The sequence below is a fragment of the Pseudorca crassidens genome, chromosome 10 (assembly GCF_039906515.1).
Source record: "Pseudorca crassidens isolate mPseCra1 chromosome 10, mPseCra1.hap1, whole genome shotgun sequence".
In the NCBI taxonomy this organism is placed as follows: Eukaryota; Metazoa; Chordata; class Mammalia; order Artiodactyla; family Delphinidae; genus Pseudorca; species Pseudorca crassidens.
The window spans coordinates 77,700,798-77,727,672 of record NC_090305.1 but is presented as its reverse complement, the minus strand read 5'-3'; the positions used below and the strand labels follow the sequence as shown (position 1 = coordinate 77,727,672).

The 26,875-nt window shown below is 45.4% G+C and overlaps 1 protein-coding gene and 1 long non-coding RNA gene across 40 annotated transcripts in view; one reads left to right on the top strand and one right to left on the bottom strand.

Moving 5' to 3' along the window:
• The window catches only part of FHIT (fragile histidine triad diadenosine triphosphatase), a 1,451,597-nt gene that overhangs the window by 1,393,354 nt on the left and 31,368 nt on the right, over window positions 1–26,875 (top strand). The gene's annotated exons all lie outside the window — the stretch shown is intronic.
• The window catches only part of LOC137232603 (uncharacterized), a 324,779-nt gene continuing 299,159 nt past the window's right edge, over window positions 1,256–26,875 (bottom strand). The window contains exon 4 of the long non-coding RNA XR_010947092.1: window positions 1,256–1,926. This is a non-coding gene — a long non-coding RNA (uncharacterized lncRNA). The remainder of the gene's footprint in view (window positions 1,927–26,875) is intronic.

Here is a 26,875-nt window from a genome sequence, read left to right as displayed (position 1 = left end):
AAGACACGTAAGCTCTGAGCCTCGGTTTCCACATTTGTCCAATGGGGCTGATAGCAGCGCCCCCATCATTGGGTTATAAGGATTATGTTATCCTTCATGCAAAGTGCTTGTGTGATTCCCAGCATACAGGAAGTACCTAATCCATAGTAACTATTATTACCTTAGCAAAATTGAACTACTCAATCTATCAGTGAGTTCCTCTTCTACATTTTCTAATTTCCCTTTGTAGAAAAAGAAAAGGGGGGGTTCCCTTTTCATAAAGAGTCAGATAGATGCCTTTGAAATGTGTTGAAAGGTTTTTCTTCTGCTTGTTCATATTTTGTGCATGAGAAATTACTTACTTAGGCTACTGGCTCTTCATGAACCAGTAACAGAATTCTCACTGGTTCATGTATACTGCTAGTTATAGGTACATGACAACCAGCAAATAATGCTTAAGGACCAAAGATAATGAAGGTTTAACCACAACTCAAGGAAGGAAAGGCGGTTGGCTTTAGTTGAACAGCGCTCATTCTGGAAAGAATCCAAGCTTTGGAGCCACACAGACCTGGAGTAAATCCTGGCTAGGACACAAGTCATCAAGTGAAAATTGAGCAGATTAGTTAGCCCTTCTGAGCCTCCGTTCGCTCAACAGTAAGATGAAGATATTTCTATTTATTAGGTAGTATGTTACGAGATTCACCTAAAACAGGGCAAAATGCCTGACTCATAATAGTAAATACCTCGAGACGTTGGCCCTTCTAATCATGCAGCTCATTGCTGATAATTCCCATTGAATTCAGCCTCATGTGTGTGAGGGGAGGGGAAGGGGGAACCGAATCCCATTCAGTTAACGCAGCCTCTAAGATGGACAGAGTGGATGTCGTTTGCAGCACTGCAAAAATGACCTCCGCCTCCTCCCATACAGCTTGCGTGTTCAGCACTGTGATTATTTCAATGAGGCATTCACGGGGGCGCCTATGGGAACAGCTCAGTGTATCGAGGGATGCTCACAAGGCCGATGCCTGGACAGGGAGACTGTATTAGTTACGAAAAATTGCGTGTGGAGTAAACACGGCAGTTACTTTCAGCGGCATAATCTCCACAGTGCAATCGCAAAGGAGGCTGTGCAAATTGTAAAGGAGGGAAAAGAATGCCTCAGTTTTCCTCCATCGAGGTTCCAGATGAGCCACAGAGCTACCATTTGTATTTGCAGGTGATTTCAATCATTCTGCACGCAAGCTCACCCTGGCAGCGTTTCAAAGCATTATTCCACGTTACCGTAGTATTTTATTACACATCACAAGTCTGACACGGTTCTCTCCTTGGCAAAAAAGTGCTCCAGGCTAAGTTTCAGATTTTGTCAGTAGCAAAAAAAAAAAAGGAATTGTTAGTTACAATCCAGAAATGGCTGGGGAAGCATACCTTCGAGTGCTACAAATTTGGAAAGGTAGAACTCCAGGTAGAAAGAGTAGAAACAAGTAAGCTTATGTCTTGCTGGTTTCTGTGTGTTCTTTGCTCTGTTCCCTGTTTGGGCACAAGATGCAGCTAGGCCAAGACTCAAGAGTGTTTCAGTGGCCCAGAGAGGTCGAGTTCTGATGTCCCAAGTGGAGACAGAAATGGAAACAGCACCCCAAGTAATTCCCTTCAACTCTTCTGTCTCTGTTATCCAAGGAAGTGGGTTCACATCTTCATGGATTCTCTGCTCACCTCATTTTGCCTTTCTCTTGGTGTGGCCCAGACCTGGCTAAAAGAGATTATGTGTTTCTCTCCATTTCATCCATCCAACCAAGATATATTTTTCTGGCATCTTGTCGCTGCCAAGCTTCGTTCCAGACACTGTGGAAACCACAGTAAACTGGACAGACATGCAACCAGAACCCACAGGTGCCATGAGGGGGATCCAGGGCGCTCAGCTTTCGGTGGGGTGACGTCTACATCAAACACCTAAGAATATATGAGAGATTATGAGGAACATGCCAGCTCCTCTACTGCTGCCCGCTCCACCTTCTTAGACTGTCAGAGGGACAGGGAAGACTGAGATGGGAAGGGGCTGGTGCAAATTCAAGTAATTCATTTCCCAAATATCAAGCATTTAGCACAGTTTCTGCTGCAGTTAGGAACCGCTTCTACCACTATTTATGTTCTTTCAAATCAACTTCCTTTTTCTCCCTAAATACGTTCATTGAAAAAGGAAAGATTTTGTCATTCTTGGAACAGAAAAGCAGCATAACATGCCATAAGTAGAAGGCAGCTACCAAAGGAAATACAACGAAAAATAAAATAGTGTTATTCAATTTCATCTGGATTCTGTGCTTCGAGCCTGAGGACCGTGCTTTTCTGGTACAAAATGGGAGATCGTCAAGCATTAGAGCCGCGTGAAGGACAAAGGAGCACCAGACTAAACATGCTTCTGGAGACAGTGCAAGGAAGGAAAAGGATGTTGAAACTAAATCACGCCTGGGAGATTCCACGTTCTTTAAGGCCACGACTCTGTACCACCTAAAACCACCTTGGGTACCCACAGAGGAATGTGTCCCCTACACGGGGAGTAAGTAACCAGGAGGGCCCAGGGGAGTGGCAACCTAAATAAAGTTGGAAGCAGGGGACTGAGAATGGTAATGCATGGCTTTGCAGGCCTTCTTAAGGAGTCTGGATTTTCTCCTGAAAGAATGGAAAGCCAGGGAGGCAAGCAGATGGCCGGCTGCGGTGACCTGTCGTGGTGGAGAGATGGATGGTGAGAAGCAAGACTGGGAGAGAGGAAGTGCAAGGATGCTTTAGAGGAGCCCAGGGGAAAGAAGACGGGACAAAAACTAGGAGAGTGGAGAGGGAGAGGAGAAAGAAATGTGTCAGCTGTCTTGACTGATGGATGGGGGATACAGCGGGTGCCCCAAAATATTTTCTCCGTCATGTGAGTCACAGACCTTCACTCTAGAGAGAGAGTGCAATCCAGTCACTCTTCTGCCATTTTTTGGCCAAGAATCCATAGTCCTCAACTCAGCCCTGAACGCCCTCCCCAGGCCCCCTTCCCACTTCCCGATGGAGGTCTCTGGCTCGTTGAGATTCCTCAGAGATGGAATCTGCAAGCCAGACTGGAGAGTTGGTAACGACATGGCCTCTTTGGTTCCTTATAGGGTTGGGGGAATTCTCAGCTTCCCCCATCATTTCCCACTTGTCTTAAGACATTGGTTTTAACTGGGGGTAATTTTACCCCCAGGGGGCGTTCAGCAATGTCTGGGGACATCTGTGGATGTCACAGGTGGGAGGGAGAGGTGTGCTGGTCACATGAAGCAGGTAGAGACCAAGGGTGCTGCTAAACATCCTACAGCACACAAGACCGCCCCCCACAACCTAGAACTACCCGACCCAAAATGTCAGTAGTGCCTGAGGTTGAGACAGAAAGTGGATGGCAGAGAGTGTCAGGTTGAGGGCAGAGTGAAAGCCATGGTGGGGCAGGCCCTTCTATCGGGAAATTATTATTTGCACTTAATAACCCGTGTGTTATTACAGGTGTGTGCGTTGGAGGGGCCCGGAGGTTGTGGGGGGCGGTGGGGGAAGCGTGGCTTCCTCTGCGTATTCCAGGGGCGGAATCACACCTGGGCCAGGCGGCCCATCGAAAGAGGCAGCAGCTCACAATAAGCCTCCACGCTCGCAGACACCTAGGGCTCTGCTGCAGTGGCTCTGGTAAGGACGGAAGAGGCCTTGGGGTGACCCTTTATGGGCAGCTCACTCGGTCCAGTACTCCAGCAGGTGTGTTGGAATTTCAGGAATCTTCACACTGTCTTGGCTAGCCTCCAAGCCCTCCCAGAAAACAAGCATCTCTGTTTTCAGAGGATGGTAGCAATGATTACTTTTTCCTGGGGGAAGAAAATGCCAGCTAGATAAACACTTTGTGAATCACTGCACGTCTCCTGCCTGCAAGCTTTGAGTCTATTTGTGAGACATTTATCTCCTTGTGTACTCACCCCCCCAAAAAATTATCATTTAATTATCATTTAAACCTAATAGCCTGAGGTACACCAATCAATAAGAAAAAGAATGCAGGAAGCTGAATCTGAGGCATCATGGTATTGAACTCTCTGCAGAAAGCTAGGAGCCCTTCCTCGAAAATGAGCATCTTCCAGTCCACGGAGATGCTGAGAGAGGGGCCGCTGTTCTCCCACAGGACTGGGAAGTCAGAGAAGTGGCAGATGCAGACATCCTGTTCTTTTTAAGAATTTGTTATTGAAGTATAGTTGATTTACAACGTTGCATTAGTTTCTGGTGTACAGCAAAATGACTCATATATATATATATATATATATATATATATATATTCTTTTTCATGTTCTTTTCCATTATGGTTTATTTCAGGATATTGAATATAGTTCCCTGTGCTCTACAGTAGCACCTTGTTATATATAGTGTTTCTTATATAGTAGTATGCAGTTTGTATCTGCTAAGCCCAAACTCATAATTTATCCTTCCCCAGCTCTCTTTCCCCTTGGGTAACCATATATTGATGTCTGTGAGGCAGACATCCTGTTCTGACTTGTGAGTGAGATGGTCGTTGGATTTCCCTTTATTTAATGGATGTAATCTCTGGATAGAGATGAACTGCCCTGCATGCAAACTGGGAGCTGTTTTCACTTCTGTAACCAGAAGCGACCCTGTCTCTATGGTGTGCGCACAGCACCTCCTAGCTAACTACGTAATCACAAACGGGGCGGGGGGAACCCTCTGATTAAACATAAACACATATTGAGAGACTTTTACAATACTTCCTGAAGAATCAGGCGGACCTTCAGTAGACAAAGTAAGTCAGGATAGGTAAGAAAGAAACACCTCCAGACCTCCATTCTCCGCTGTAACTCGGAAGAGCTGGCTTCTCCGTCCACCGCTCCCCTCCACATGTCCTGAGTGTGGCTGAGAGGTGTTGAAAAGTTAAGTGTTAGAGAAGAGAAATGCAGATCTAGAGCATATGTGCTTATAGCAAAGACACCCTACTTGGTGTGGGCACCAAAGTCCAAGTCCAGTGGTGGGTTTAAGGTTCCTTTCGTAACTTTGGAAGTAAATGACACCTTGCAAAGGCACTGCCTCAGTGGGCTGACTCTTTTTTTCTAGGGCCTAGAGTACAAGGGGCACTGAGAGAACCCTCATCTGGGTCCAGGTGGAGGTAAAGGAATGCCCTGGGTTCAGTATCCAGCAAATGCATCCAGGCTGACGTCAGTGAGCAATGTCACACAATGAAAATATCACTAAAATTCATTAGTAGGACTAAACCCATAACTTTTGCCATCCCTGAGCCCACCGGGAGTCCTTCCTTTGTGAACTCTTTAGGCCAGGGATTATCTTTTCATTGAATTATAGTGAAATCTGTCTTAAGTGATCACCCAGGGACCATCCAAAATCGGTAACTTGGTAGAGGTTGAACTTTAGCTAAAGGTCAAACAGAATTCTTCTGGAAACCTTAGGGGTTGCCTAAAGGTGAAATAAAAAGCCGAAATGAAAATTGACTTAATCCCTGGTTTATGAACCAAGTAGCACAGCTAAGCAGGCTGAGGGATGCGTTCAGCTCACAAATACATCTTGACTTCTCTTTCTGAAATGCCTCATCCCTTCTGGCAAGTGCTATGGCCTTTCTGGCTTGTTAGTCAGATGCCTAGCAACGCTTTCAATTTTCCATGGATGCCTGTACATTTTGAAAACCTTTGGCTGCGTGTCTGGGACCATGGCATTGGTGATGTTACATACCATTCCAGGTCAGGCCCTATTCATCGAATGCAGCCCACCAGTGCCTTTATGATTCTAGGTGTCTTTACCTGGGAAGAGGGAAATGGGCTGCATAACACTAGAACATGTATTCATTGTAGGAAGGACTTATTTTTAAGGGCGGGATCAGTATTCTAGTCTGTTATGCAAAGAATTAACTTTGAATTCTATTTATATATACTTATATAATATATATATATTCTATTTATATATGTTATATTTATATATATAGAAGTCTAGCATGTCAAATATAATAGATGCATAATCTATTTTCTAATCTTCTGTGTAGCACTTAGAGGAGAATTTAGAGCCATCTTGAGGTAGCTCTGGAGTTCCCAGGGCTAAAGCTAAGAAGGCAAAGAGCAGAGGAAGATGCAACCAGTACACTTCCCTTATTCCTTCCTGTAACTAGAGAAGGAATAAGACACATTGGGTCCAATCCCAATTGTGCCACATTTTGTAGCTTGGAGTGGTCACTGTAAACCACTGAGCCTCTATTTCTTCATCTGTAACAAGGACAAAGCAATAAGAACACCAACAGCTGTCATTTATCGAACCCTTACGTCTCAAACCCTAGGCTGAGTGAAGACTTAACATACGGTGTATCTTGTTGAATTCCCATCACAGCAGTTCAGTGTGGGTGGTGGTGTCTTCGTTTGAGGAGATAAGAGTGTCAATGAAATATTGATTAGAAATACCGACTTTGCCGGGACGCTGAGAACATTCAGTAACGTGGCAGGTGAAAGCCATGAGCACAGCCTGTCTCCTGCCTGGGAGTAGTTCTGCAAAGTCAGTTTTATTCCTCTTCCCATAGAGATGGGCACTAACTATGTGTCCCTGTGCATTTCATGACCATGCATTTCAGAATCCTGGCACTCTGATGGGTTGGAAGTTCCCCTACCATTTGTTCATTTCTCACATATTTCTTTGAACACTGCTAAGTGCTGGGAGCACAGTAAGGCTCTGAACACATCTGTTCTCTGCTGCCTGAGCGGAGGTGCCCAGGCTCTGTTGCCCACTTCAGGTCCGGCTGAAATGGAGGTGGAAGGAAAGGCATTAGGGAGGTGGCCCTGTGGGGAGAGGCACTGGCTTGAGGATTTCTTGGTACGGAAGCAAGGCTAACTCATTATGCCCAGAGCAGTATATCTAGGTCTCTTATTGTTGTGCATTAATGTGAACACACATTTGGGCAATCTATACACAAGAAACTGGTGTTTTGAAAAATACGATGTTTTTATGAGGTGAAGCCATACACACTCTCTATACCTTCCTCATGTAACTAAAGACTTATTTGTGTTAATGGTAATGGAGCTCATGTGACACACAGGGCTAAATCAGCTCAGCTCAATATTCTAACTGAAGGCTCCCTGGAAACCAGGCAGACCGCAACCACAAAGGCAACCTGTGGAGAAAGCCCAGCAGTGTCTTATGCGTGTGAAGCTTTGATTCTGCTGGCTCCAGCTTCCTGGAGCCTGGCTCCTGGTGTGTGTCCAGAACAGCTATCCCACTTCCCTTAACAATATTTATTTTTCTGATCACAGTTGTTGCTTCTGAAAGCGCTCCAGAGCAAGAAGGGCACACAACGATGCCATCTTCTTTCCTTTCTTACGCCCAAGCTCATGTGCCAACAGCTGAATGGCAAATGTCTCATGACGAAGGCCTGTAGACTCGGACGCAGCTTTTCTCCGTGGCTGAGGTCATGGTTGACACCAAGCCATTAGCTTCACTTGAGATCAGTATAACCACTAGTCCCCGTCCTCTCTCTCCCTTTCCAGCAGTGGTATAAGGGCAGGTCCACCAGCTAGTATATGCATTAGCCATGATCAATTACTCTTCATCACGTGATGTACATTCAACTCTATATAACTGTGAGACTTCTTACAAAAGCTGGTTGATTGGGGGGGAGGAATAAAACAGAAGACTGACAGGAACCTTAGACAGACAGCTCACTTCTACTCATTGCCTCCTAAGAGCTTCAGAGAGGATTTAATGGAAATAGTAACTCTACGTTTTTCTACACAAGACCCTTAGGATTCAACCAAAGCCTGCTCTTCTGTGTAACAGGCCTAAAGAAGGGCCTACAAAAGGAGACCCTATCCCAGCGTTGTCAAGTTATGGCGCACGTGCCAAATCAGACCTGATGCTTGGTTTTTGTTTGTTTGTTTGTTTTGCGGTACGCGGGCCTCTCACTGTCGTGGCCTCTCCCGTTGCAGAGCACAGGCTCCGGACGCGCAGGCTCAGCGGCCATGGCTCACGGGCCCAGCCGCTCCGCGGCATGTGGGATCTTCCCGGACCGGGGCACGAACCCGTGTCACCTGAATCGGCAGGCAGACTCTCTACCACTGCGCCACCAGGGAAGCCCTGATGCTTGTTTTTATTAGCAAGGTTTTATTGGAACACAGCCATGTGTGTGCACTGTCTATGGTTGCTTTCTCACTACAGCGGCAGAGTTAAGTATTTGCATCACATACTGTACGGCCTACAGATCCTAGAATATTTACTGTTTGGCCCTTTACAGGAAAAAAAAAAAGTGCTTTCCTCTGTCCTGTCCTAAAATAGGGATGAAAAGTTTAAAAAACATTCTAAACGCAAGCTCCGTGAGGGCAGGGGCTGTGACTCCTTGGCTCACCTGAGTATCCCCAGGGCCTCATGGGTAATAGGCACTTAATGCAATATATTAGCCTTCCCTCACTCTCTAGAAGTCCCCCTCACTTCTGTTCTTTATCCCATCACCTCCCACTGACTGTAGGATTGGCATCCCGGCATTATCATCTGTCTTCAATCTCACTTCCTCCATTTGCTTTTCGTTATCAACAAAGCTTAGAAATAAATGCTGTTCATCATTAAACAGATGCTGCTGACCCCCTTACAGGTGCAGGCTCTGGGGGATGGGATCAGGCCCCAGACCTTTTAAGAGATGACTCTAGTAGGCGAGAAAAACAAGGCAACACGCAAACGTCCATCTTCTCAGATAGTGAGAGGAAACAGCGTAATATAGAAGTATTCGTGCCGGAGCAGATGCATTCAGATAGAGATGTCAGAAAAGGCTTCACCCAGGAGGTAACATTTCAACTGAGAAGTCAAGGACAAGAGGCAAGTCTGGAGAACCCGGGGGGCAGAGAGTTTTCCAATTAGAGTGAATAGCGATCGCAAAAGCCACAGGTCCAGGGTGAGCCTGGCATGTTCGGGAAACAGCAGGAGGGCCAGGGGGCCTGGAACGCTGGTGAGCAGGCGAAAGGAGATGTGGTTACAGAGGCAGGCAGTGGCCTAGAGTCTTGCGGGCCCAGAATGAGACTGGATTTGGGGGATGTCAGACAAGGAAACAATGGGACTTGAGTCTTACAAGGATCGCTCTGGCTGGGTTGAAAGCAGATGAAAGCTCAAGCAAGGGGGCCAATTAGGAGGTTATCACAGTGGTTTATGGTAGAGATAATGGTGCGGTAGAGGTGGAGAGAAGTAGGCTATTTGGCAATGTGTTTTGGAAACACAGCAGGTAGATTTTGTTGATGGAGTTGAATATGAGCCCTCAGAGGCTAAGAACTTCTTAGTATTTGGCTTGAGTAACCAGCTGAATGGTTAGTGATATTTACTGGAAAGACTGAACTAGGATGGTGGCTATAAGTAAGGTGTTCTCTCTTGCTTATAAGAAATATGAGGTGCCCGCTACCCATGCAAGAGGAATCATCAGGTAAACTGTGGAACACACATGGCTGGAACTCATTAGACAGCCCAGACTAGAAACACATGTGGCAGTCATAGAGATGGCACGTAAAGCCATGGCCTCGAGTGAGATGACCTGGGTGGGAAGGAGAGCAGAGAAAAGTAAAGAGCTGAGACTCAAGGTCACTCTGATGTTTCCAGGTTGAGTATGGGAGAGTGGGAAAACTTTCTAGGCAGACAGAGGGTCCTACAGGTGTAAAGGGCCTCAAGTGGACCAAACTTGGAGACTGTGGCTAGCACACAGTGAGCATGGGAGAGAATGAAGCAAGATGAGGTCAGAGAGTTTAGATTTTATTCCATGTGTGATGGGAGGGCAGGGACCAAAGAATAGGAGTTACAGGGTTTGAGAATCTGAGTTCTGGAGTCAGAAAGCCTGAATTTGTCTATAAATTCTGCTAACTTACTGGGCCAGGTAACCTCTTTGTACCTCCCTTTCCTCATCTGTAATAGAGAGATGATACTAGTACCTACCACACATGGCTGTCGTGAAGATGAGTTGAAATGATGTGTGAAGTGCGTTGAGATCAGTGCTGAGTGAACAGTAAGTGTTCATTAAATGTCAACTCTGATTCTTGGAGAGAGTCACGTGATCTGATTTACACTTTTAAGTGATGCTGAACACTAGTGGCTCAAAAGTAGAGGAAAGGAGATATTTAGGAGGTCACTGTGGTCATCTAGGGAAGAAATGGGAGTCCCACCTCTTTCCGTGATTTCACGTCCATGGACCACCACTGTTTCCACTCTGTTCTCTGAGCTGTTGGAGCAAATCAGGCTCTCATCTCGCACTTAGCTGTGAAATGTCCTATATTGTTGTTTATCTCACATCTCTGTCCCATGAGCTCCTCAAGAAAAGGGCCCTATCTTGCACTCTTCTTCCTTAGAACCTGCCCTCAGGTCCCTAATCAGCATGTGATGATGAGAATGTGTAGCCATCACCCGCTGAACGAACGAACACCTCTCGTGCACCCGAATGAACGCAAAGCGCGGCATATCTCCTAGGAAATTCAAGTTGCAGAGCAGTGGGAACAGAAAGGCTGTGAGCCTCAGCCTGAGTGCCTTCAGAAACCAGCCAGGAGGAAGGTCGTTCCCTAAGGGGGCTTCCAGCCCGTGCTCTGGGGAGAGAGCTCCACGGCAGGCACACAGACCTTTCAGGCTCATTTAAATCCCGCGGACAGGTGTAAAGAGCCGGGCAGGCAATTCAAATTCATTTCGGAGGTCACGGCGCCAAACTTCGACTGTGTTAGCTCACAGGACCATTAATGGGGTAATGTGCTCCATCACCGTGAGAGGGAATCAAAAGGACTCTAATGGGGCTTCATTATATCCATCTGTCCATCCTTCACTTCTTCTCCATCGCTCACCACTTGACTCCAGAAATGGGAACACCCCTAAATAATTAGATTTATCCTAATCTCCTTTATGCGCCATCAGTCCTCTCAGAGGCCATCTGTGAGTTTAGTGTGCAGACCTTTAAGAATCATGCTAATCAGTCTTTTTCTAATTTAAAGTTTTCAACTGATGACCACAGTTGGAAACTTCTTGCTGTGACAAATGGGAATCCATGGTAAGATTCTGTGCTAATGTGTCCTCGGAAGGGCCACACAATGGGCCATTTCTAAGAAAATAGTGAGGCAAAGAGCGTAGGACCTTGGAGGCAGGCAACAAGTAAGACAAAACAGAGTCAGCGAGGGGAGAATTTTAACTGGTTTGTAATATGAGTGGGAGATGATTTGCTTTAATTCGTAGAATCAAAAAGGAAGGAGCCTGAGGTATGACATGTAGGAATGGATGTGTATTTTGGCAGTGCAGCCACTAGCTTGTGGCTACCCCATTCGCTGAGGTTGCTGCCCAGAGGGAAATGATTTAGGAGTGGATTTTCCACCCCCTGCACCCTCTGGGCCTGTGGCTTTGTCAGTTGAGGCTGGCATGGAATGTTACGCAGATTTCTGTGCAGAGAGGTCATTCCCGCATTTCAGTGGTTTGAATCTGGTAGGAGAAAGGACACTTTCTGACACAGTATAGTAACGTTTACTGCAGAACCTAAACACCCCCAGGCCCTTAGTGGGGTGAACAGAAATAATCAGCTCTGGTGTTAGGGGGTTGAGTGCTCAGGGGAAAGACAGATGCTCCATTAATTACTTGTTGAGTGAATAATCAGAGTCTCAACTGGGAATTAGCGCCTAGAGCAGTACTCCCCAAACTTCAACATGCCCATGAATCTCTTGGAGATCTTTCTTATTAGAGGTTTTGATTCAGTAGGTCTGGGGTGGCGCATAAGATTCTGCATTTTTAACAAGCCCCCCCAGGTGATGTTGCTGGTCCAGAGACCGCACTGGGTGTAGCAGGGGAGGTTAAGAATTTGGGGAACAGAAAGAACCAGGTTTAAGTCCTGGCCGCTTACAGGCTGTGTAGCCTCAGGCAGATTACTTTTCTCTGCGCCTCATTCCTTCAACAAGTAGTTATTGAATTTCTATCATGCTCCAGAAACTGTGCTCAGGTGAATAGCTGGAACAAGATAGAATACGTCCCTGCTCTCCTGGGGTTTTTAGTCTGGTGGGGCAACACATAAGACAAAAGGTAACAAAGCAAAAGTGTCTAATTATAACTTGTGATGATTGCTACTGATAGTAACAATGGGGGAAACGTTTATCGAGAACCTACTAAGCGCAAGGCACAATCGAAAGAATTTCACATTATCAACTGATTTAATCTTTATAACACCTTGATCACATAGGTACTCTTATGCCTGTTCTCAGATACAGAAGTTGAGAAACAGACATGAAGTCTCTTGCCCAAGAGAACTCTTTTAGTTCACGTACTAAAAGGCGGTAGAGACAGGATTGGGAGGCGGGCGTCCACCTCTGGAACCCGTGCTGCTGACTAGGGGTCAGCAAACTCTTCCTGTGAAGGGCCAGCTGGTCAATATTTTAGGCTCTGCAGGCCATTCAGTTTCTGTTGCACCTACCTAATCCCGCTCTTGTAGCAGGAAGGTAGCCACAGACAATATGTAGCGAGGGAGCGTGACCGTGTTCCGGTGAAAGTTTGGTTACCAAAACTGGTACTGGGCCAGATTGGACCCACAGTCTGTAGTTTGCCAACACTGGTTTCTGATCATTATCCTAAACGAGCGCTTCTCACATTTGAAAGCAGCCCTGCCCGATGTAGATACAATGTGAGTTTTAATAATATTTTTATTTAACACAAAATACCAAAAATACTATCATTTCAATAGATAATCATTATAAAAATGATCACTGGGATATTTCACATTCTTTTTTGCCCTGTCTTCTAAATCTGGTGTGCATTTTATACTTACGGTGCATCTTAGCTCAGACTAGCCCTGCTTCGAATGCTCAATAGCCATCTGGGGCTAGTGGCTCCTGGAGCTGGACGAGGCAGTTTTATATTACTTAACACTCACCCGGGCTGGAGTCAAAGGTTCTGCATTTCTAACAAGCCCCCAGACTGTGCTGGTCTGTGGTTCACACTTGGAGTCCAAGGCTGCCGACGGCCAACCTCTGCATGCAACATAGGGTGTGCCAGGAAGGCTCTTTAAAGGGGTTAGATTCAAAAGGAAACCCAAAGGAAGAGGAGGAACTAGCTAAGAGAAGAACAGTGGGAAAAGGTGCTCGAAGCGGAATTCGAAATGTTGTATATTAAGTGAGGTGAAGCTGCAGACACTTAGCATTGAGCTCAGTCTGGTATCTTGGGGTTTTGTTATAATGTGAAGGCTGGGAAGATGTATAGCTTTTTGACCCCTCACAAACAGACTAGATTACTCACCCCTGTCCTGTGCTCTCACAGTTGCCCAGATTTTCCTCATCACGCACTTTCCACACTTTCTGGGGGTGCTGAATTATTTTCTGGGTGGCCCCCCAGGGCTACATCAAAGGCCAGACTGGCTCTACCAAGGAGCTCAGGGTGGTTAACGGTGGTTTGAGGCATAAGCAGGTTGCCGTTACAACACTGAGGTTTTCTGGCGGTCTGACTATAGAGCCCTTTCCCTCCCCAACTCCCCCTGCCCAAGCTCCACTATGTGAATAAAGGGCCTGCGGGGTCCTTTTCCCTTCTTATTCTAACAGTTTCAGGCATCTGCATGGCATTGCCTTGTCTAGAGAGAGACAGCGGGCAAGAAGGCTGGTGCTGGCATTGCTGCCTCCGTTTGCGTCCCAGCCCTGTGCCTGCTTGCACCAGTTCCCAGGCCTCTCTGGGCCCAGCTTCCTGGTACAAGAAGTACCACCCTTGGAGGGTAGCTTTGAAGACTGATAAACTAACACATGTAAAGTGTGTGAAACAGTGCCTGCATACAGTAGGTGCTCACTGCTCTCTTAGAAATTGCTTTCACTTGTACTGTTGCACATGTTTCTTCCGGAAGCCTTGGGAAAAAGCAGGGCCAGCCATGGTCTGATCTCCATTTAATAGTGTAGGTGAGGAAACAGATTCAGGGAGTGGCAGCAGCATGGCCAGAGGGGGCTAGGTCCCAAGTCCAGGTCTTCTAACTGCAGATTCAGTGCTGAGTGCGAGGGGATTAGAGGGCTCCCCAACAGTGGGAGAGACAGCTGTGGTAACCCAGAAACACAAGGCCGTGACTGAGGAGAGGAACTTCCCCGATCAAGGTGTCCAATGGCACAGAATGTGTCTTAGTGGTGCCGCGACATCGCTGGGCTACTTGGGGACATAGGTATCCTCTGTGGGTCTAAAAGCTGTGAGCCATGGATCCCCCAGGGAAGTTTCATGTAAAGGGAGTGTGTTTGTGTGTACACATTTCTCTAGGGAAAGGAATCCTAGCTTTGATCAGATTCTCAAAGGTGCTGACATGCCTAAAAATAAGAACTCCTACTCTAGAGGAACTTAGATGTAATTTGTAATTTGTGAACAGTCTCCATAACGAATAGCCCGTAGTTTTACACGTGAGCTTGTACACATACTAAGAGAGAAATCAACAGGACTGGTCTAGAAGGAGCAAAAGGCAATTCTTCTGAAGACTCTTCCAGAGTGTCACTCGGATGACCCCTTGGCATTGTTCTCCTGCGTAGGCATTGCCAGTGATTTGCTGGGCCAGGGAGACATCCGGCCTCGAGCTAATTGTTTCACTGCTCAGAGCCCCTATTTCCTGTCAAGTGGGATGTGGCGGGGAGGTGACAGCTTCTACTTCACAAGATTCTCGGGGAGTGGGGGGATTGAATGCTTTCACTGTCACACGCACACCAGCTGTAATAGGCCCTCAGTGGATGTGAGCTTCCTTCCTCTGTCTGGCGTCAAGCTTTCCATCAGATTCATTCCAATAGACATTCTTGGGGAATTGTCTTTTTTTTTCTTCTTCTTCTTATTCCTATGCTTTCCTTCCCGAACCAAGGTCGCATCTCTTCCCGAGAATTACTCCATGTCTGTGGCCTCTATGAAGCCGACTTGTTCTCTCTCTTGCTCTTTCCGTCTGTTATTACATCTTGGGAAAAACTATCTGTCCTTCCCTCTCAGATGCTGTTCACTGGGTTGAGCTATTTTATTTGTTGTTTTCCCCTTATGCCTTTCCTAGTTGGCAGGTGATACTTTGGCCCATTATCTCCTCATGTTAGAGGTGGGAAGAGAACAAAATATCACCGCTGCTCTCACTCTAAGAAAAGGTAAATTCTGTTTTGCTGCCCACGGGAAACAAGGAAGCAGGTATTTCCAGCAGTCATTTTCTGTTTTAAATAAAAGAAGCTGCATATAAACTTGGAAACGGCCACTACCTCAGTCTTTTTTTTTTTTTTTAACAACATCTTTATTGGAGTATAATTGCTTCACAATGGTGTGTTAGTTTCTGATTTATAACGAAGTGAATCAGTTATACATATACACATGTTCCCAGTTCTCTTCCCTCCTGCATCTCCCTCCCTCTCACCTTCCCTATCCCACCCATCCAGGTGGTCACAAAGCACCGAGCTGATCTCCCTGTGCCATGCGGCTGCTTCCCACTAGCTATCTACCTTACGTTTGGTAGTGTATACATGTCCATGCCACTCTCTCGCTTTGTCACAGCTTACCCTTCCCCCTCCCCGTGTCCTCAAGTCCATGCTCTAGTAGGTCTGTGTCTTTATTCCCATCTTACCCCTAGGTTCTTCATGACTTTTTTTTTCTTAGATTCCATATATATGTGTTTGTTAGTATACGGTATTTGTCTTTCTCTTTCTGACTTACTTCACTCTGTATGAGAGTCTCTAGGTCCATCCACCTCACTACAAATAACTCAATTTCGTTTCTTTTTATGGCCGAGCAATATTCTGTTGTATATATGTGCCACATCTTCTTTATCCATTCATCTGGTGATGGACACTTAGGTGGCTTCCATGTCCCGGCTATGGTAAATAGAGCTGCAGTGAACATTTTGGTACATGACTCTTTTTGAATTATGGTTTTCTCAGGGTATATGCCCAGTAGTGGGATTGCTGGGTCATATGGTAATTCTATTTTTAGTTTTTTAAGGAACCTCCATACCGTTCTCCATAGTGCCTGTATCAATTTACATTCCCACCAACAGTGCAAGAGGGTTCCCTTTTCTCCACACCCTCTGCAGCATTTACTGTTTCTAGATGTTTTGGTGATGGCCATCCTGACCGGTGTGAGATGATACCTCATTCACTACCCCAGTCTTACTCTTAATTTAGAAGCACTGAAACGATCACAGCATGCCAGCCATTTCTGGGATTTGTTGCATGGATTCTTTCCACCCTCCTAGGTCGAGGCAGTGTGGCAGAGCAGTGGGTGAGGCCAAGGGCATGAGCTTGGGAGTCGGAGAAGCTTGGTTGTGGACTCCATCCTTACCTGTGACAGCTGTGTGGCCTTGGACACATCACACAGCTCTTCTGAGCCTCGGCCCCTGCACAGTGAGTAGTATGGGTATGCGTACTGTATTCACGTGCTAGGGCTTCTGTAACAAAGTACCACACACTCTGTGGCTCAAACAACAGAATTTTGTTGTCTTACAGTTCCGGAGGCTAGAAGTCTGAGATCACAATGTCAGCAGGTTTGGTTCCTTCTGAGGCCTCTCTGCCCGGCCTGGTCTCTGGCATTCCTTAGCCTGTCGATCCATCAACCTGATCTCTACCTTCATCTTCACGTGGCATCCTCCCTGTGTACATGGCTTCTCTGTGTCCACATTTCCCCTTTGTAAAAGGATATCAGTCTTATTGGATCAGGGCCCACTGTAATGACCTTCTTTGGAACTGATTACCTCTGTAAAGACCCTATTTCCAAACAAGCTTGCATTCTGAGGTCCTGGGGGTTTGGGATTCAACATATCTTTTGGGGGGATGCAATTCAACCCATAACATATACCTGCTACACAGGGCTGTTAGGATGATTAGATGAGACGATCCACAAAATGGGCTTAACACAGTGCCTGGCACATAGCAAACCCTCTGTAAGTTGGTTACTATCCTTATGTGAGTTTATCATGCCCTAATTCAACCAGAAGCTGGCCTTTCTTGCCTATAAGTCTTGGGGTTTTTCTGTTTCTTTTGCTTTTTTTTTCCCCCCTTATGTTTCATCAAGACAAGTGTAAATGGAAAAGGCAAAGCATAGACCAGTCGAAACATGGAAAGTTCTGTTATTCGACCATCAGAATTCTTGATATTTTAATATTTCCTCAGCTTGAGCTTATATTAGTAAAAAAAAAAAGATTTTTGTGTGTACAAATACACAGAAATCTATTATTTCAGTCCAGTCTGTGTTAATGATTTGAGAAGCTGTCTTAAATAGCAGACTGCTTTTATTTTTAAGGGAAAACTTTGAAACCTAAGTAATTATCAGATGGCCATTTAAAAAAAAACACAAAACTAACCCACCTTCTGAGAAGACATGTTATTGGAATCACATAAGCTGGCGGCATAATCTGCAAATTCTGTGTGTACTGCTGTGGTATCTGAAACATAATTATCAAGCTTAAGTTAATTAGACTAATGCTCAGAAAATCTGGCCTGGCAGCTTGTGGTAAGTAATTATATATACTGATTAAAAATGTAATACGCTGTGAGCAGAGGCAAAGGAGACTGCATTTGACACAGCGTGTGCACATATACAATTAGGAATCCTCGTAGAAGAGTGCCCACAATGAGAAGGAACTTCATAGAGATGGGTGGGCATCATGCCAAGTCTTTTGCAAGGTGCCCTGCTGATGCCCACCTCACCCAATACAAGATGGGAGAGTGTCAGAACCAGGCCAGCTCAGGAGGAGAATTTGGCCATCGGTGCTCATGGACCACCCGAAGCATACTCCGCACCACAGCCTGGGCACCACCCTGCCCTTTCCATTTTCTCTCAAGCGTCTCCTTCAAAGGATGACTAGCTGTGGGACAACTGAGGTCAGCTGCCTTGTTTTTTTTTTTCCAGACTCTGAAAAAATGCAATTGTCACTAATTATGGATCACAAATAAGGGTGGAATGCTGACCTCTAAGTGGGCACAAAGATATCTTTCATTTGTCCTTCTGCTTCCTGTGCAGTTTTCTCTCCACTTGTCCTTGGAAGAGGGGAGATGCCCTTGGGGATCCACGGGCAAAGACTAGGGACACCCAAGGTTTGGCTTTCTACTCAGATTCTTCATAAGTTTATATATCATAGAAATGTGATTAAGTAAAAACATAAATTTCAGATCGATGAGGGCTACAAAGAAATGTCATGTTGTTCTGTATCCTCTTCTACAGTGTACATCTCCGTCCCTGCATTAGTATTATAATGTTTGGTTTAGAGAACATCATCAAACCTTTCTTTGAGGACTGGGGATGGTTACAACTGTGTCACCCTTCTAAATATCGGTTGTAGTTGGCTTATTTGGGCCAGAGGTATTTAGTGAACTACTATGTTCTTAGCTCTGGTTTGGTCAGGTCATTGCTAAGGTATTAGATTGAACCATGTGGCGTTAGTGTTTTGAAGGTTAAGGAAAGACTGAATATTGCTCATAGGAGTGGCTTTGCCTATAATTTAGTGGGGAAGATACTTACAACACAGTAAATGTCCTGAAATAGAACCTTATTGAAGGACCACCTAGGCTAGCCTTGGTGGAACAGGAGAAGAAATGTATTCCATGCAGAGAGACTAGTCTGTGCAAAGGGCCGGTGGTGAAAGAGGCGGCTGGTTGTTTAAAGAACCACTCCCACTCAAATAGGATGGAAACAGTGTGCAGGGTTGAGAGATGAGGGTGAAATGGTAAATGAGGGCCTATCATTCCAAGAAAGCCGGGTCAAGGACCAGTAACTCAGATGCGCACAGATGGCAAGGGTTAAAAGACTGAGCTGAAAGTGCCCTGACCCATCGCCTATAATTTAATTTCTGTTTTTTACTAAGAGATCCCCCAATACGTGCTTCTTCAGTTGTGATGTTCCAATTCAGAAACTAGAGGCAGGCCACCCTGTTATTTATTAATTGAAGGTCGTTTTTAGTAGAGAAACATGTTGAGGCTTTCAGTCCAAGACTGCAGAAGACTCAGCAATTCACTTAATCTCTCTCGACCTTTGTTTCCGTCTCTGTAAAATGGGGACGATGACACTGTGCCTCTAGCTACCCCAAGGTTGATGCAAGGAGATTCCATTCACGAAAGTGCTTTGATGGCGATACTTCAACCTAATCCCTATTGCTTAGCAAATGTTCAGCACTGCTCTATGAGAGAGGAGATGCAGGTTGAGGGAGCGGGCCCTGATGTCCCACAACCCATGAGCTCTAAGATCTCAGCTCTGAGCCTTCATTTCCTCGTCTGAAAATGGACATGGCAGCACCATGAGGTAGGTGCTGTTAAAAGGATTAAATGAGATCATCTCTGCACCTGGCGCTTAGCAAGCACTCACTAGAGTTCCATCAATTAAAAAAAAAAAAAAAGTAGTAGAACAGCAACAAAATTATGCCGTCTTGATTCTTGGGCTCCCATCCTTTGATGTTTTCCACTTCCCTAGAGCAGCGGGGTCCCTAGTATTGGACCAAGAGCATCTCTCCTTCGGACATGGACAGGGCTACCTTTTCCATAGAGCCGTGTTTGTTCCTCCTGATTCAGCTGCCTTTTGGCTGAAGAATTAGGTCCCAAATCTGACTCCTTTTACAAGTAGATTGAGTTGCCTCTCCACCCGAGGCTCGAGTAACCACGTGCGAAGTGAAAGAACTAGTCCCTCAGCAGGTTGTTTTGCCTCTTGGGTGCCAAAACATTAGTTTGCTTGATTTTTTAAATTTTTAATTTTGGCATCTGGTAGACACCATCCGAGTAACCCATTAGGAACACTCACAGATCTTGGACTGATAACTTGGCTACCGTGCTTCAGTCTAAGGTCAGTGAGCTGGAGTCAAAGTCAAACATTAAAGAGGGAGAGGAATAAAGTAGCTTGGATATTAAACGGCTTTTGCAACATCATGTCTGTGCTTGCTACCTAAACAGCGATCAGCGTACTGTTGGTTGCCCCCTAAGGTGGGCACCAGAAATGGAGACAGAGCTGCTACAAAGCCCTTAAAATACAGTCTTGGCGTGGCAGTCAGCATAAAGAAAAGCGCTAAGAGAGATTATGAAATGCAGAAAGCATGTGAAATTTATATCACTACTGCAGACATGTTTATTAAAATCCAGGCAAGTATTACTTTTGCTTCGGAGATAGGACATGAGAGCAAATCTATGGAGGGGAGAGTGTTTGGATGACTGTCTCGCAGACATAAAGCTCTTAAGGCAGAGCAGTTTTCATTAAGAACAGCATCCTGTGTGGAGTGTTATTTCCAAAACAGATCCTGGGGTGGGGGGGATTCAGTGAAGGGATACATCAATTTTAGTCATCTGGAATCCAATTAATAACTTCGGTGTTTTTACATGGCAAGTGCTACCATGTTGTAATTCTTATGGAGGGTCTCAGAATGGAAGCTGCATTTCCATAGTGAGGGAAATTAGTCATCCTGTGGTGTAATTCTAAGTGTTGCCTGAGGATGGCCATCTTTGCTTTCACTCACGGCCTGCTTTCATATAGTTCTTTAAGTAGTTATGTTTTAATGGCTAATGCGTATCTTCACATGCATCACTGAAAACAAAAGCTACGATTATTTTTCTTTTTTTAAAAAATTTTATTGGAGTCTAGTTGATTTACCATGTTGTGTTAGTGTCTGCTGTACAGCAAAGTGAATCAGTTATATACATATATCCACTCTTTTTTAGATTATTTTCCCATATAGGCCATTACGGAGTACTCAGTTCCCTGCGCTATACAGTAGGTCCTTATTGGTTATCTTTTTTATATATAGTAGTGTGTATCTGTCAATCCCAATCTCCCAATTTACCCCTCTCACCCCCCTTACCCTCTGGTAACCGGTAACCGTAAGTTTGTTTTCTACATCTGTGACTCTATTTCTGTTTTGTAGATAAGTTCATTTGTACCCTTTCTTTAGATTCCACATTTAAGCGGTATCATATGATATTTGTCTTTCTCTGACTTACTTCACTCAGTATGACAATCTCTAGGTCCACCCGTGTTGCTGCACATGGCGTTATTCTGTTCTTTTCTATGGCTGACATTCCATTGTATGCATGTACCACATCCTATATCTAACCATGTGATAAGACTACACCCCATCTTTTCCCCACCCTCCCCCATACTGAGTTGTCCATCACCCTGAATCCCATAGTCCCCATTCCTTTACTCCTTTTTACCTAGTTTTAGGCATCTCTATGCATTCCTAAAAAACAACTCAAAAATATATACTTTTCAACTTTATACAAAAGTATCATGCTGCATGATATCTTTTGGGAATTTTTCTTTTCCTTAGTATGTTATTGAGATTAGTCCATATGGGCTAATTGTCTCTATCAAACAATTATTTCGACCACTGTGTAATATTCCATCATATGAATATGTCACATTTTATTCATCTACTTTCTGAATAAGTGGCCATGTCCAGGCTTTTGCTGTTTTAATCAGAGCTCCTTTGAAGATTCTCGTGTATGTGGGCAAGAACTTCTCTCGGGTACATACCTGGGTGTGGTATTGCTGGGTTTTAGGGTACTGTGAATGTCAGCTTTAGGAGATAATGCCAAACTGTTTCCCAAAGAGGTTGTTTCGATATATTCTCTCACAGGCAATGCCAGAGCACTCCTGAGGGTTTATGTCCTCTCTAGCCCGTGGTATTGCCAGATTTAGGTATAGCTCAAATTCATCAGTACTCAAAAGTAATATCTTTACATTAGCTTGGTCTTGTGCGGTGTGACTCTAAGGGCTGTAGAAGTTGGGGGAAGGGAGGTTTAGACCCAGGGTGAGGAAGGATGGTCTCCTACACAGCTTGTCAACTAGGGTCAGACTGTCTGAGAAGCAGTAGGATAGTCATCCCTGGAACATTCAAGGCAGGGCATGAGTGCGCCCCTGGGCAGCAATATGGCGGAAGGGATACGGATGTCACATGATGTTTGGACCAGGGAACTTTAAATATGTGTTTTAAATCCTGACTCTAGACCCAAGCTGTTTTGGAATATTCATTTCTGGACCTTTAAATAGATACGTGAAATTACAAAAAGCTATTTTAAAGCATTCTGATCTTTTATCTTTTAAAACCAACCAAACAAATTCCTTTAAACCCTTGAGCTGCACTGAGGTGAGATTAATTAAAAGATTAGGACTCTCAAAAGATTTTTATGGGTTTTTCATACCTGAAGTTATAACTCCCAATAATAATACTTTCAGCTTTAATGGGAATATCAAAGATACTAATATTTTAAAATCAAGCCATATATATATGTGAGCCAACCCTGGGATTTTTGTATTTGTGTGTGTGTGTGTGTGTGTGTGTGTGTGTGTGTATATAGTGCCTTTTGATCACCTTAGTAATAAATAATTGAGAGATGCACAGTAGGAAGCTGAAAAAGGTGAGGGTATGTTTCTTCTAGCCTGATGCTTCAAAAAAGTCATGAGTCGGTATTGCATTTTAATTTTTCACTCAGGCGAAGCTGTGTGTGTGTGTGTGTGTGTGTGTGTGTGTGTCTGTGTGTGTGTCTGTGTGTGTGTGTGTGTTTGCAGTTGCCTTATATCTCCTTGTCTGTGCCGATTTCTGAGTTACGGTCACTTATAGGGTATAGAAAATGAACAACTGAGCCGATTAACAAGGAAGTCTCAGTTTCTTTTGAGTATTCTGGGGTTTTTTTGTTCTTTTGTTTTTAAAGGCATTTGAAATCCTCTGTGACAAACATCTGTTGTCATGCCTGGTAAGCTTAGCGTTCCGGCCGCAACCAAGGCTTTATGTCTTCATTAAAGAAGTTTTTTTTTTTTTTTTTTTTAAAGAAACTACTTTTTAAAAATTTATTTATTTATTTATTTTTGGCTGTGTTGGGTCTTCGTTTCTGTGCGAGGGCCTTCTCTAGCTGCGGCGAGCGGGGGCCACTCTTCATCGCGATGCGCGGGCCTTTCACTGTTGCGGCCTCTCTTGTTGCGGGGCACAGGCTCCAGATGTGTAGGCTCAGTAGTTGTGGCTCACGGGCCTAGTTGCTCTGCGACATGTGGGATCTTCCCAGACCAGGGCTCGAACCTGTGTCCCCTGCATTGGCAGGCAGATTCTCAACCACCGTGCCACCGGGGAAGCCCAAAGAAGGTTTTTAAATGAAATAGAGAGAGGCGTTTGGGAAAGGCTGGCTCCTAATTTGTGCAGTGTACACCGGCCAGGTTCTTTGAAGGGCATTGGAACAGCTCCATCAGAAATGAATGGGTTTGTAAGTCACGGAGGGTAGGTTACTTCCGAGGGGTGCACAGCAGCTTCAGAGGGTGAAGTTTTGTAACCAGAGGCAGAACGAATCGTCTTGTTTACAGAAGGAAGCATGACCAATCCAGCGGAGTGGTGAGCACCCCTGGAATACAGGTTTTCTGTTAGTCATTTCTCATCTGCCCGCACGTGGTCCCGGTGCCAGGCACCTGGCCGGCTGGCGCTAGGGGAGCTCTTTCAGCTCTGCCAGACATAGGCTTGACGTTCGGAGAGAAGTTTCCGAGGTCAGCCAGCATCCTCGCTGCTCCATGGTGGTCACCACTTGTGCAAATAACTTGCTGCTCATCCGCTTTCCTGTGGAAAGCTTCCCGTTAGCAAGACCTGATGTTAAGGTGAGGGAGAGACCCAGCAAGCAAAACTCAAGCCAGGGAGCGGCACTGCCCATGCTCGAAGGCCAGACTGGCCTCCCCTCCTTCACCTCGCCACATCTGGACTCCCTGTTTCTTCACCCAATTGCTATTCTTCTGAGCCTAGAAAAAATGGGTGCTGAACAAAGGTGATGCGACCAGTGAATCATCCAATCCCTCTTCTCTTCCAGCACTTGCGCCACTGGTCCTACAGGGAGGGAGAAGCACCTGCTTCTTTCGCCCTTTCTTTGGGTGCTTCCTCACTCGGCTTCAGTCCTTGGCCTTCAGCCAGTTCAGAGAGCGTTCAGATGCCTCCGTGTTTCTCTGGGTGTCTGCACTTGCTGATCACTCTCAGCTTTAACTGTCACCTCCTCGGAGCAGTCTTTCCTGATCATACCATCTAATGTACTGATAGTTATCTCTACTATTCTCTCTCACGGCTGTAATAGGTTTGATTCCTTGCTAATTGCCTGCCTTCTCTCCTCGAATGTAAGCCTCCTGAACACACTCAGCCTTGCCCAGCCTGCACGGTGCCATGCACTGTGCCAGCACATGGAAGACATCTTACTATTTGTTGATTAATTGAATGAGTTCTGCAGACAAACGAGTTTCCAGTGTTTGGGGGACCCATGTTTGCAACCCCCTAACCTAGTTCAGCTTCTCCAAATGGGTTTTATTTTGAGGCCCAGTTGTAGCTGCCTGGAGCATTGTGTTAAGCAGGATTCTGAGGCCATGTCTATGGCGGTGAATTTTTGGTGGTGTACTCTCTTAGCACCCTCTTCGGGGATAAGCTGTCTCGCCTGGACCATGCTTCTAAAGTTTCTGTAAGGCGCCTTTGATAAAAAAGAAGCCATACTGTAGCAGGAGCAAATAGAAAATAAAAAGTTCAGGAGATTCACACGAAACCTGAAATTGGCCCTTTGCCTTTTCCCTTTCGTCATTCTGAGTACCACAGGTTGACATCACTCTAGGGAGGAAGGAGGAGAACACTCTTGTTCAAACACCAGTGTCCTAAACATGGAGGGAAGAAAGGCTTACAGAGCATGACTGGCTGAGGAAATTGCTTTTTGAATAAATGCTTCCTTCTCTGAAGTTTGCTTCATCACAAACCTCCCTTTCCAAGGGCGCTTCATTTCATTTCTCAGGAGGCCGGAGGGAATCAAACTGGTAGAAATCTCTAGTCCCTGTGACTTCACTAATTTCCTACCCACGGAAAAACCAGGAAAACTCAGATAGGGTGGAGCCTGGGGCGAGGCATCAGTGACCAGCAATTACTAACTGAAAACTGCCCTGGGAGACAACTGGCCCCCTCCCCCGCCCCCCACCCACAGAGGAGGCACCCCAGCTCAGAGGCTGATCTCTATTTGCACCTTTGGTTTTCTTTTCTGGACTGCTTTAGTACCCATGTTTTCAAAAATGTTAACCAAAGGAAAATTTACAGAGTGGATCCCTGAGTGAACTAGAAGCCAGTAAACTGTATTTCTGATCCGAACCAATGATTGTTCCTAATTAGCCATGCGATGTTCTCCTGACTTACATTCCTAAGAGACTTGGATGATTGATTCCTCTGGAAAATGGGGATGATGAACTTACACAGCCAGTAGGTTGGGAGGGAAGCTGTAACTTAGAGACCTATTCTGACAAATGTTTCTTGAAAACCTACTCCTGGGTGTCAGACACAGCAAGCAGTGAGGATACAAAGATGGATGTTACTGTGATTTGGTGATTTCTACCATAAACATGGGAACTAGACAGGAGGCTTGTTACCAAATCAGCTGTTGTTGAGTGCTTTTTTTTTCTTCTTTTTTCTTATTTATTTTTGGCTGTGTTGGGTCTTCGTTTCTGTGCGAAGGCTTTCTCTAGTTGTGGCAAGCAGGGGCCACTCTTCATCACGGTGCGCGGGCCTCACTGTCGCGGCCTCTCTTGTTGCGGAGCACAGGCTCCAGACGCGCAGGCTCAGTAGTTGTGGCTCACGGGCCCAGTTGCTCCGCGGCATGTGGGATCTTCCCAGACCAGGGCTCGAGCCCATATCCCCTTCATTGGCAGGCAGATTCTCAGCCACTGCGCCACCAGGGAAGCCCTTGAGTGCTTTTTTTTTTTTTGGATTTTTTTTTTTTTAGTAATTAATTGGAAGAGCAAAGAACTCCTGGGTGAGCGCGATTGATTTCTCTACCGAACCGTCGCAGCCAGGTTACCGCTGTACATGGGACCGTCAGCTGAAATGCTAAGCCCCACTATTAGGCAGGGTTAAACATGAAGCTCACTGTAGTAAGCTATGAGGAAAATTTCAGCAGTGGGGTGTCCTAAGAATAAGGTGAGTTTGCCCTTCACTCTGTCTGTGCCAATGATTCTCAAACGCGGCGACTCCTGTATCAACCCTCACTGCTCCCTCACAGCCCCGTTGCTGAGTCCTGTTCCTCAGCTGCCCGATGTCACGTTGTCAGGAAGTTCTAGACTGTGGCCTGCAGCACGGCAGATCCAGGTGGGCCTCCCTTCATCAGGTGCACATTTCAGGTTAGCTTCATGGCTCGCTCCCCTGACCGGAAGTGACCCCTTTGATGTTTTAATTAAAATCAACTCTGCATAGGGCCAGAAGCCACAGTAGCTTTTTGCTGAACTGCTCCTATCAAGCTTCTGATGGAAAACTGCAAACTTTAATGTCCCACCAATTAAAGCGATTTTCTGATGGCAGGTGTGCACCCCAGCAGACCAGAATTGTTCACCTGGGTTTGTACAGGTTAGTAGGGTGTATGGGATGCTCTGAAGACCATTCACAGTTTAGTCAGTTGAGTAGCATCTCATCCAAATTGTGATGCTGGCAGTCTCATTTGCTGCTTTGGCAATCGGCTTGACAATGTGATACTTTAATGGATAATTGGGTTCTGTTATAGTACAGTGGTTTGGCAAATACTTTGGGGGGTTACAAATTCTTAAACATCAACACTCTATACTCCTTGAAAGTAGGACGTCATTAATTAATAGTTTATTTCAGCATTTTGGCCCCATTGGCAGCACTAAAAAACTTTTGCTTCTACTCAAGCAAGTTAGGCTCAAGTCAAAGCTCTGGCAGCTAATCTAATCATGAATGCTCCATCAGTTACCAGAATTTCTCTCCATAAAGGGCAAAGAACTGGACTATGGAAACTCAACAGTGAACAGAGGGAACTGCAGGGAATTTGGTTGCAGTAAGCTAGTGGTTAGTCCAGAGTTTCAGCTCACAGGATCCCTCCCATGGAGAGAAAGAACGGAGGAAATGAACATATTTTTGCCCAAAGAATTATTTGAAGAATCTCAGGGTTCTAAAGAAGCAGAAGTGGTAGCAAGAGGTTGATGACAC